The following is a 12,674-nucleotide window of genomic DNA, read 5'->3' on the forward strand; positions in this document are numbered from 1 at the left end:
GCGTCTCAAAGTCTTAATCACATGTTTTTCCCTACAAAGTAATATACTCTTTTGCCATATAAGTTATGTTTCCGAGGTTCTGGGGATAAGGATGTGGATATATATTTTGGAGGGTGCCACTATTCATTCACAACACCTTCGCTAATATCAATAGATACAAAAAAAACAAGGAAGTTTTCCCCTGCACCAATGCCATGTTGAGACAGAGAATATCTGGACCTCCTCCTTCACTGAATTTATGGGAAGAATTCAGTTAATGTGATGAAACATAACAATTAACATGGATTTACCCATATGACTTCAAAACTTATCTCATCTGTTTATGACCTTTTCCATGGTCTTTGATCATTGTAATGAACCACCTGGTATTCATTCTATAAGCCCTGAATTTCTGCACCCAGAATTCTTTTAGAACAGTTCCTTGAGCTCACAGTGTCCTTCTTTCTATCATTTAATGTTCATATTGTATTACCCTGTATGACTTGCTAAAAGACCAATTGTTTAACATGTCTAACTAAACTATAATTTAACTAAGGGAATAAGTTCTACTAGTCATTTTTTTCAGTACTAACATAATTCCTTTTACATACTGTTACATAAATATTTGATGAAGTGATGAGTTGAAAGTGTCAATTTTTTCTTAAAGCTACACATTTATTTCTGGACTACATCCAAAGCACTCCCTATCTTTGATTTTTATTCATGACTATACTAGATTTCCTATATGACTGACTGCCTCTCATACTTGCTCTTTAGGCTGATTCCTTGGATCATCTTTAGGTTGAGTTAGGGTTTTCTAAGTCCTCAATTTCAAATACGTGTTGTCCATGTCTGTTGGATTACTAAGCATTCCCCTATAGGATTCTGACCTGATTCTTCCATTCTAAAAGTCTGAATTCTCTTGAATCACAAAAACTTAAGTTTTAATATCATCTTTATGTCTCCTGCATATTCCTAGATTCAGATAAATGAGGTAGATTGGCCACATTTGCTAGTGAGAGCAAACAGATTGTCCCATATCCAGCTCCTTGAACTTAGATCCCAACTGCTTGTTATGAAAAGAAATAGACCAACACTTTTAAAAACAGAAACACACAAAATCCTTACTTCCATCTGTGGGGGAAAATTGGATGGCTATGTTGAGGCTAGAAGAGGCTATGTAGCATTACCTTGCTCCCATTGGGAACAATCCTTATTTGACCTTCATTTGTGTCATGGGCTCCCTAAAGGAGGACCTGTGTGGCTGCCTTCTTGTTGTGCAAGTTATAGAGAAAAGCATCCTCCTTGCCATTAATGGCATTGGGTTCAGATAATCTGGGACCAATTTTCTCCTATGATGCTGACTTACTTAACGACTTGGGCAAGTCACAGAATATCTCTGATCCTCTATGTCCAGAGACAGTTGGATTCAATGATAGAACTGACACTGTTCATGACTATTGTTTACACATGATATAATTTAATACTATTTACTTCATCCTAGACTCATTAAATAGGTAATGTACCAAGCATTATGCTCCATGTTGTGATAAAGGAAACATAATTTCTTCACTCAAGAAACTCAGTTCCTCAGAGCCCAATGAAGAAGACAGACAAGTAAGTAAATTGTTAGTAGCATAGATATTGTGGTGAGCATTATTGAGGTTTTAGTAGCAGTGCACAGAAAGACATAGTAGATGCCATGGAAAGATAAATAAAAAATAGTGAACATATTTGGGATAAGAAAATACTTGGAGAGGGATTGGCAAGTGATCTGAAATTTAAAAGACACTATCAGGATAAAGAAAGTAGAAGGACGGAATCTCAGGCAAAGGCAATAGAATATACTAAACCATGGAGGCTAGAAAATATGATACATGCAGAGAAGTAGTATATTCATTTTTAACTTTCCAAAAAATATTTATCGATCACTTATACTCCAGATACTAGTTATGCAATAATTTATAAGGCAAACAGTCTGTATCATCACAGATGGTACATCTCAGTGTTCAGAAGACAATTGCAGCTTACAGCAATTACTGCCAGCTGTCAGTGGGAAGACTCAAGCCTGGGAAGAGAGGAAGCTATGGCAGTAGAGGGACAGAAATCCAAAAACCTGATCTGCTGAACTAAGGGACTTATATTGCATTCAGTGGGCAATAATCACAAAGCAATAATAATTGATTATAAGCAAAGTGAAAATGTAATGAAATTATCTTTTTAAAATATCGCTCTGTGGATAAGAAAATAACAGATTGAAAGGAGATATTACTAGAGAACAAGAAATGTATTATGAGACAACCACAAGAATCCAAGAAGTCAACTATGGATTTTAAGGTAAGATACTGAATATAAAGTTATTTTAAAAAGAGAACCCAAAAGAGTTGATAATACCTTGTCTTTAAAGTGTCATAGAAGAGTCTGACATGGGTGGCAGATTTTATTCATTTGACTATTCAATAAATACTTATTGTTACTACTAATAATCTAATAGTACAGAGCTAATATAGGTTCTAACCATATATGAACAAAATCAACAAAAAATTTAGCTTGTATGAACCTTCTATCCAGTTTAGTGGAAATTAAACAAAAACAAGATAAATAAGTAAATTATATGTTTAGGTTATAAGTATTATAGAATATAGAGAAGGAAAAGGAAGATTGCTACTGATGGGGGGAGTTAAACTTTTAATAGAGTAGTCAGGGCAGGCCTTATCGAGAAGGTGATAATTGAGAAAAGACATGAAACAGATGAGAAAGTAAGTCATAAGCATATTTAAAAGGATATCATACAGAAGGGAGAAACTTTGCAAATGTTTTGAGGCATAGCATGTGTCAGGCATATTGAAGTAAATAGCAGTTTGAAGGCCGGCGTGGACAAGAATCAGGGACAGTGAAACAGAGTGAGATGAGGTGAGTCAGAGAGCATGATCTTCAAGACCATCATGAGAAGTTTGGATCGTTTTCAGATAGGGAAGATTTTGTGCCAAAGAGTGACCCAAATATACTTCAATTCTAAAAGGAACATGACATTTGATCTGTCATAAATAAGCAAAAAATCAAGCAAACATGCAAAAAATCCAAAGAGGCAAGAGAATATTTCAAGGCAAGAATTGATTGTGACTTGGATATAGTGGTAGCAGTAGAGATAGTAAGAATTAGTTGTATTCTGGGTATATTATAAAAGTGAAGCAAACAAGATTTGTAGTTACATTGGATATTCAATAATAATAACTTTGTATACTAACGTAAAGATACAGGGGAGAAATAAATTTGAAATAGTAGAAAAAAAGATAGGTATGAGAATCAAGTGCACAACAAAAGAGTGTTTCCTTAGATAGAATCAGATAAGTTTCATCTTTAGAAATGGGTTAGAAGGAAGAAGCATGAATATTGATTGTGGTAGGTAGATAGGTGGGTTCCTGTGAATCTAAGAAAGTTCTCTTTGAATGATGTCACTTTCTTTAATGAAACAGGAACAATGATTACTTGAGAGTGAAAATGTGAAATTATGTGTTGTACCTTGAGAAAAGAAGAAAAGCAATGCAATAGTCTGTATTAGTCCATTCTCACACTGCTATGAAGAAATACCTGAGACTGGGCAATTTATAAAGGAAAGAGGTTTAATTGAATAACAGTTCCACATGGCTGAGGAGTTCTCAGGATAATTACAGTCATGGCGAAGACAAAGGAGAAGCAGGTACCTTCTTCACAGGGCAGCAGTGAGTGCAAGCAGGGGAAATGCCAGATGCTTATGAAACCATCAGATCTCATGAGAATCACTCACGATCATGAGAACTGCGTGCCGGAGACCAACCCTATAATCCAATTGCCTCCCCCTGGTCCTGTCCTCGCCACGTGGTGATTATGGGGATTATAACTCAAAATGAGATTGGGGTGGAGACGCAACAAACCATATCACACTGTTTGTGGTATATACTCTGGGGTTCACTGTCACATGCAAAGAAAAGTTAGGACACGGACACATGCAAGGAGTCTAGGAGTGGAGATTTAATAGGCAGAAGAGAATAGAAAGAGAAACAGCTTTCTCTGTAGAGAAAGCAGTTTCCCAGCAGAAAGGAGGCAAACGCGCTGGATTTTATAATCCAGTTTGAGGAGGCAGTGTCTGATTTACATAGGGCTTATAGGCTGGCTTGATCAGGTATGTCCTTTACATAGTACACAGGGAAGGCTGGTCATCCCCCCCAATCTTACTATGCAAATGGGCTTTCCAGTTGATGGGCGCCATCTTGTCTGCTTCTTACTGTACACCTGGCTGGCAGAGAGGGGAAGATGGAGCTGCCATCTTGAACATATCTATTTCCTAGTTCCTGCCAGCATTTACCCATTCAGTCTCCCCACTTGCTTGTCCATGTTTGCAGATCAACTTTGCAGGTTGCTCTCTGTTAGGTAATGATTTGGGTCTGCTTTTCAGAAAAGCCATACTGAGGACTTGACTTCCATACACTTACTATCTGCCTAAGTAATTTCTTCTTAACTCCTGTGTCCTGTTCACAATAGCAGAGACTTGGAACCAACCCAAATGCCCATCAATGATAGACAGGATAAAGAAAATGTGGCTCATATACACCATAGAATGCTATGTAGCTATTAAAAAGGATGAGTTCATGTCCTTTGCAGAGACATGGATGAAGCTGGAAACTGTCATTCTCAGAAAACTAACACAGGAACAGAAAACCAAACACTGCATGTTCTCACTCATAAGTGGGAGTTGAGCAGTAAGAACACGTGAACACAGGGAGGGGAACATCACACACTGGGGCCTGTCGGGGGGGCTAGGGGAGGGATAACATTAGGAGAAATACCTAATGTAGATGACGGGTTGATAGGTGCAGCAAACCACCATGGCACGTTTATACCTATGTAACAAACCTACACATTCTGCACATATACCCCAAAACTTAAAGTGTAATAATAATAATAAAATATAGTTTCAAGACTTCAGAATTTGAATTGCATGTTTTGGTTCAAACATCTATTCTCTCTCCATAATATTTCTATGTCTCATGAATCCTATGAAATCAGCCCTACCATGACTTCTGAAAATATATTTTATTTCTTATTTAAATACAAACAATAGGATTTATGCTACAACCATTATAGAAACTATTAATATGACAAATGCCTGTGCTTTGTTGTCTACAAAAAAATGTGTTTTGTCATGGTCATGCTGTATAAGGTATGGCTGTAGAGATGATTTACATAAGATATTCTACCTAAACTTGCTGGTTGACATGAAGGTTTTGCCTAATAAACAAATTGAAAATGCCAATAATGATTTTCAATAGATGTGAGAATAAAAAGACTAAACAAATTCAACATAGGCCAGATTTCCCCTGGGTGTTATTAACCCATAGATCAGCAGCTGAAGATAGATACAGGCCAGGCACAAGGCAGCAAATCAGTGTCATCATAAGCATTGAAATGAACTCTAAAAGAAAAGCAAGACAGTAAATTGTGACCTTATCCTCTGGGTATTTACTATGTATGCAACTACACGCTCTAGAACTATATTACATCTATATAAAGAGCAGCCCTATGCTTGTGAAATCATGTATGGAAAATTAGTATTTAGGAGTGGTATGAAATATTTTTCCAATCAGCACTTCCTTAACCATTATTTAAGTATACATTCTTCACAGTGAACATTTTACCTAAGCTTATGAAACAAGAGAATTTTATTATAATTTATTGCTGAGACAAATCACAAAAACACTTTTATTTAAAAAAAAAAAACAGATGTATAGATGCTGCAGAGGCTGATGATAATACTACTTAAAACTGATGGTTCCTTTTTTTTCCTCATTGCACACATCACTAAGGCCGTCCTGTGAACATCAGCATTATTCTTCAAGGTTTATCACCATTTTCGTAGGTCAATTTAGGCTTCCTGGAAATATATTAACTTTGTAATTCAATTAATATGAAAATCCATAGCAAGCTATTTGATGAAAATGTGTCCTATACTTCCCGTATGTGTGTATTTTCTTTCTTTGAATCCCTTGAAGGAAGATTAATCTTAGAAATTTTCAAATTACTTTTAGTTTTTAAATTTTCAATTTTTTTCGACCAGTTAACAAATTGGAGAAGAAAAGGGGCAACATAAAGTCGTTCCTTGTTAACACATATGTTATGTTGTTAACACATATTTAGAGATCATTTGAAATTTAAGTGCCCGTTTATGGTCATGAAAATTATCTCTGAACATCTGTGTTCCACACACTCAGAGACAGTGAACATGGCAGTTTCACCTGGCTGGGGTTTAGATCTTATCAATACTCTCTCAACTGAAATGGCTTTCCAATTTGTAAAGCCCTTTGCAGACATCAGGGCTTACAGAGGAGTGAAAGAGTGAAACACAAGTAAAGAAGCAAAATATTAGTAAGAGAGAGAACATATTGTGAACATTTAGTTCCATATTTATATTTTATTTTATACCATTTTTCTATTTCATAAGATAGCCACACAAGGCCTCACTCAAGGAAGAAAGGTGATGGTTTGGTGTTCTCCTTACTCAATTAGGACAAACATAGCAGTTTATTTCGTGAGTCAACTGTGCTAGAATCACCAGGAATACTTGTTTAGGATGACAATATAATTCATCTTCCAATCCAATACCCTTTTGAGAGAGAAACAGGGGGCTTTGATAATGAAGCCAGGAGACCAAGCTCAAGACAGTTCTGCTTTGTTGTCACCTTAGCTAAACTGCAGATTACTCATTCCCACTCTAGGTCAAATAAATAAAAACAAATGCTTGGTTTAAAAGAGTAGAAAGAATTTGATATTTTCAGTATTCTTGCATAAAAGGGAGATAATCTGAAGAGGAGAAGAAATCATATGAAGGAGAATTTAAAAATTATAGCAAGAGGCTAAGGGCCCTGAGGTGCCGCCCACATGGTAGGGCACACCTGACAATTTTTTGCACAGTGGTGTCTACTGTTACAAATTAACTTATGGCCAGTACTAACTGTAACATGTATTTCTCTTCTTTGCATCCAAGTAGGAACTAAAATGTTTTTCAAATAGTGTATTAAGTAATATATTTTAGAGAAGCGGTACTTTAAGATAAAGAGAAAACAGGGGTAGAATCCAAAATTCAAGAGAATGGCAAAGAAAAAGTAAACTTTTTGAGACAAGATGCATAGTGGAAACTGAGAATGCAAAAGAAACAGGCTATTGGAACAATATGTGTGCTCAAGAGAAACATACACCTCCTCAGTATCATCAACAGCATGGCGGGGGCAAGTGAGTTTCTCATTGTATATGGAGTGGGAACCATTATAATAAAGGTCCACTCAAGTCTCAGGGACTTTGGTAACTTGAGTCACTTGAGTAACACTAATAATGTGAAGAACGTGCTCATGCATAAAACGTTTTTGTGTGATTTTACAAAGGTAAATCTATTAATGGTGAGAGAGAGAGCTTAGAGCAACAGAGATTAGGACGACTAGTTAGTATGATATTGTGAAATATATATTTGATCCTCATCTTCTTGTTTACAACTTCTGAAATCTCCAGAATCTTCAAAGTGATAAGTGTCATTTGTATGCTGATGAGATGATTGATGGCTGGCAATCCCTAGATAGATTTGGAATGGGAGCTGGCCACCAGAAAAACCAAGGTGGGATTACCCGGTTGGAACTTTCAGCCCTACACCCCAACTATCAGGGAGGGGACATGGCGGTGCTGAAGGATATGTTGATCACCAATGGCCAGTGATTTAATAAATTATGCCTATGAAATGTAGCTTCCATTGAAAACCCAAAAGAATTGGGTTTGGGGAATTTCAAGATAGCTGAACGTGTGGACGTTCCTAAAGGGTGGCACACAAGGAGAATTATGGAATCTCCAAGCTCCTTCCTCCATACCTTTCTGTATGCATCTCTTCATTTATATCTTCTGTAATATTCTTTATAATAAACTTGTCAAAATAAACAAGTGTTTCCCTGAGTTCTGTGAGCTGCTCTTGCAAATTAATCGAACCTAAGGAAGGAACTGTGGGAACCTGGATTTACAGCCAGCCTGTCAGATGCACAGGTGAAGCAACCTGGAGCTTGTGATTGACATTAGAAGTAAGGGGTAGTCTTTGGGGCTGAGCCCTCAACCTGTAGGATCTGAACCTATGCCCAGGTAGATAGTGTCAGAATTGAATTGAATTGAACTGGAGGAAACCCAGCTCATATCTGTTGCAGAACTGATTGTTAGCTTAAGGTTGAGAGTAAACCTCTGCACACCTGGTATCAGAAGCATGTTGTGAAAGTGTACCAGGAGAAACACTTTGTTTTTCTGTACTCTGTCAGCAACTGCAGAAACATGAATGAATGGAAATAATTTACTGGGAGAGTATGACCAGAATTTATGGTAGAAATAAAAGAACTTTCACGTAAAGATTGATATGATCATCTCCACAAAATTCAAATACAGTTATAGTACATGAAAGCTAATTAAATATGGATTAGAGAACATAGAAGGAGTCAAATAGCTATATTTTTTATATTTAAATAAACAAGCTCATGATAGTTTCGGCGATAGACAAAGATACTTAATCTCTCTGTGCCTCACTTTTCATATCAGTAATATAGTTCTTTAGTTCCTATAATTATTTGTAACAGTACCTGCCTTATAGGTTATTGCATTAATCATACATCAATATCATATATATGTATACACACATATATATATTCAATATAATACCAAGCTAAATAAATACTGACTGACTGGATGTGAAGTTAGGGTGGTTTTGTTGTTATTATTATAAAATGATGTTTTTTCTTAAATGCAATAGGGCATCACAAAGTGAATAATACTAATTACGTACATTTATCCAGCCCTTGCTATGTGCCAAGCCCTATCTCAACATTCTGTAACCATTACCTTGGTAAAGTGTATTCAGTGCACCTGTGACCCCAACTAATTATTTTAGAAATCAGTAAATGCCTTCGGTCATAAAGAGGCCTGGGTGAATATGAATAGATGAAAACACATCCATCTGATTTCCTTAAAGAAAACAGCTACAACGCACAGGGCTCCTGATAATGCAGCAGAGGCATTTCCTAAAAGAAGCACTGTGCTTGGTGGACTAAACTGCTCTACAGAGAGCAGTGCATTTCCAATAACTCAACCTCAAATATGTCTCTCCTCAGTCATCTGTCTCTTCTTGTTATCTTTCGTTTGTGTGTTTCTGAATTCTTTTTTCTCTCCGTTTTACACATGCACACAGCCTTTATGCCTACAGCAAACTGTATTTCCTCACATAGGAAACCTGGCTTTAATCCTAAGCCTCTCTTAAGATATATGAGTTCTCTTAAAGTTCTAAGACACAGTAATGTCAAGCATTTGATTGTCTGAATCACCTTTATTATCCAAGGTGTAATATTATAAGGTAATTGTAATAATAAAATCCTACACCATTCTAAATCATAGCTTGCCATGTTCCATTGGAAATAATAAACAAAATAGGATACTTATTATTTCCTAAATGACTCATTGGTTCAATGTTTTTAGGCCACAAAAAAAGACTGGGATAAACCTATTTAACTGTGATGCCAGATGTAAATGACTATGATAGCAGTCACTGGTGACAAATGACACTGTCAATGCAATCCATGATAATTACTTTTGCATCTGTGAATGTATATAACTTGATATTGACCTGACTTGAATACAAAAATCCCTTCTGCATTCTTCAGCTATAGTGGGAAGCAAGGAACATGAGCTACAAAAATTTGTTGATCCAAAGTATATTCTGAAATAATTACTTCAGATTTTATTGACCCCAGCCACTACTCAGTGTTCACTCTATGACTCCAACTGAAGCTTTTTCTTAGAATTCTCCACATTATTAAAACATGGCTTTAAGTTTCTTATCTTACAGGGTGATGCTATGAAAGGCATTAGTATAACAGATTAAGGAGGGCATGTCTTATAAAAGCAAATCACTAACCTTTCATGTCTACTTCTGCACTTTGTGTGCTACAATGCTCCCTAGATATTAAAAAACAGTAAATCAAATGGGGCTGTTCACTGCGAGGAAAGATCAATTTTTTTTTTTTTTTTTTTAGCAGATTCCCACAGATAGCCAAAGAAACTCACTCAATACATTTTTATATGAAGCTCTTAAATATCAATACGAATTGTATGTATCCAAAGGAGAGGCTAAATCAAGAAAAACATTAAGCAATGCTGACATTTAGGAGTTTTCCTGATGGCCATCATGAATAGAATTAGTCTGTTACAAAATCAGTCACAAAGAAAGCCTAAATTTAGACTTTCTAAATTAAAAAAAAAAAATCTACTGGAATAATAAAAAATGCTAATATCATTCTTAGATGTTACATAAAGTGTACCCCATTAGAAACACCACCACCGAAAACAAAAAGACCTTTCAAATTTTCAAACACTTCCTCAGGTAGCAAACTATAGAAACGTTGTCATAATTTTCAAAAAGAACCAGGAATTCTTTTTGAGTTTAACATTGTAGATTGCCTCCTTTTATTTGAATATTTTCAATATGCCCATTTCATTACATCATATTCTTCTGAGAACAGATAATATTAAATCCTCTAATTCAGAGAGGGACTAAAATTCTATTCTTAGTCTCCATTATAAAAGTGAAAACTTCTATAAATCTGTTGGATCCAGGATCTTAAAATTAAATATTTTACTTTACATTTCAGATGTTAATGATTACTTTCATAGAATTAATGTAATGTTTTTATTAGCAACTTGAAATTATGTGACTGTTTCAAAGGCTCTTACATCACATTACAATTTTTATATATCTATAAAATCTTTTAGTAGTCAATTCAACAACCATTATGATGAAACATACTGTATTTGCTACATTAAATCAACCTCTACTTTTAGAGAGGGTCATTCTCTATTCTTGAATGGTTCTTCCTAGTACATGCATACCTCATTTTATTACACTTCAATTTATTATGCTTTGAAAATATTGCATTGGTTACAAATTAAAGGTCTGTGGCATCCCGTGTCGAGAAAGTCTATGAGCACCACTTTTCAACAGCATGTACTCTCTTCATGTCTCCATGTCACATTTTAGTAATTCTTGCAAATTTTTAAAATGTTTTCAATATTACTTGTATGTGTTATACTGATTTGTGATCAGTGATCTTTTCCTACTATTGTAAATGTTTTGGGTTCCCCATGAACCACATCCATATTAAGATGACAAACATAATCAATAAATGTTATGCGTGTTCTGATTACTCTGCCAATCAGGTCTTCTCTCAACTCTCTCCTCCTTGGCCCTTGTTATTTCCTGACACAAAACTACATTGAAATTAGGCTAATTGATAACATTACAAAGACGTCTAACAGTTCGGGTGAAAGGAAGAATTGTACATCATTTACTTTAAATCAAAAGCTAAAAAAGATGAAGGTTAGTGAGGAAGTCATGTTATAAGTGAAGATAGGGTGAAAGCAAGGCTTTCAATGCCGGTAAGCCAAATTATGAATGCAAAGGAAAATTTCTTGAAGGAAATTAAAAGTGCTATGCCAATAAACACATGAATGATAAGAAAGCAAAACAGCCTTATTGCTGATGTAAATTTTTAGTGGACCAGATAGAAGATCAAAGCAGCCACAACATTCCCTTAAGCCAAAGCCTAATCCAGAGCAAGTCCTTAAATCTCTTCAATTCTATGAAGACTGAGAGAGATGAAAAGTTGCAGGAGAAAAGGCTGAAGTTAGCAGAGGTTGGTTCATGAGATTTAAGGGAAAAAGCTTTGTCCATAGCATAAAATTGCAAGAGAAGCAAAAAGTGCTGATGGAGAAACTATAACAACTTGTCCTGAATACCTAACATAACTGATGAAAGTGACTATGCTAAACAATAGACTTTTCAATGTAGAAGAAACCACCTTGTTTTAGAAGAATGTCATCTAGGACCTTCATAACTAGGGAGGAGAAATAACTGCCTGGCTTCAAAGCTTCAAAGGGAAGTCTGACTCTTGTTAGAGGCCAATGCAGCTGATGACTTTAATGTGAAGCCAATGTTCATTTACTATTCTGACAATCCTAGGCCCTTAAGAACAATGCTAAATCTACTCTGCATGTGCTCTGTAAATGAAACAAAGCCTGGATGACAACACATCTGTTTACAGCATGGTTTACTGAATATTTAAGCCCACTGTTGAGACATAGTGCTTAGAAGAGAATTTTTTCAAACGATTACTTTTCATTTACAATGCACCTGGTCACCAAGAGCTCTAGTGGAGATGTACAAGTAGACTAATGTTTTTTTGCCTCCTAACACATCTATTCTGCAGCCCACGAGTCAAGAAATAATTTGATTTTCAGGTCTTATTATTTAATAAATATATTTCGTAAGGCTACAGATGCCATAAATAGTAGTCACAGCGATTCCTCTGATAAACCTGAAAAATCACTTAAATCTGCAAAGTAAATTGGAAATCTCCTGGAAAGGATTCAGTCTCCTAGATGCTTAAAAACATTTGTGTGATTCATTTAAGAAGGACAAGTATCAACATTAACAGGAGCTTAGAAAAAGAGGATTCCAAACCTCATGGTTGACTTTGAGAGGTTTAAGACTTGAAACAAAGATCAGACGGCTGTAGATGTGTGGTATTATTTCTGAGGACTCTGTTCTGTTCCATTGGTCTATAGCTCTGTTTTGGTACCAGTACCATGCT

This window comes from Colobus angolensis, unplaced genomic scaffold, assembly GCF_000951035.1.
Source record: "Colobus angolensis palliatus isolate OR3802 unplaced genomic scaffold, Cang.pa_1.0 Scaffold73, whole genome shotgun sequence".
NCBI classification, from domain to species: Eukaryota; Metazoa; Chordata; class Mammalia; order Primates; family Cercopithecidae; genus Colobus; species Colobus angolensis.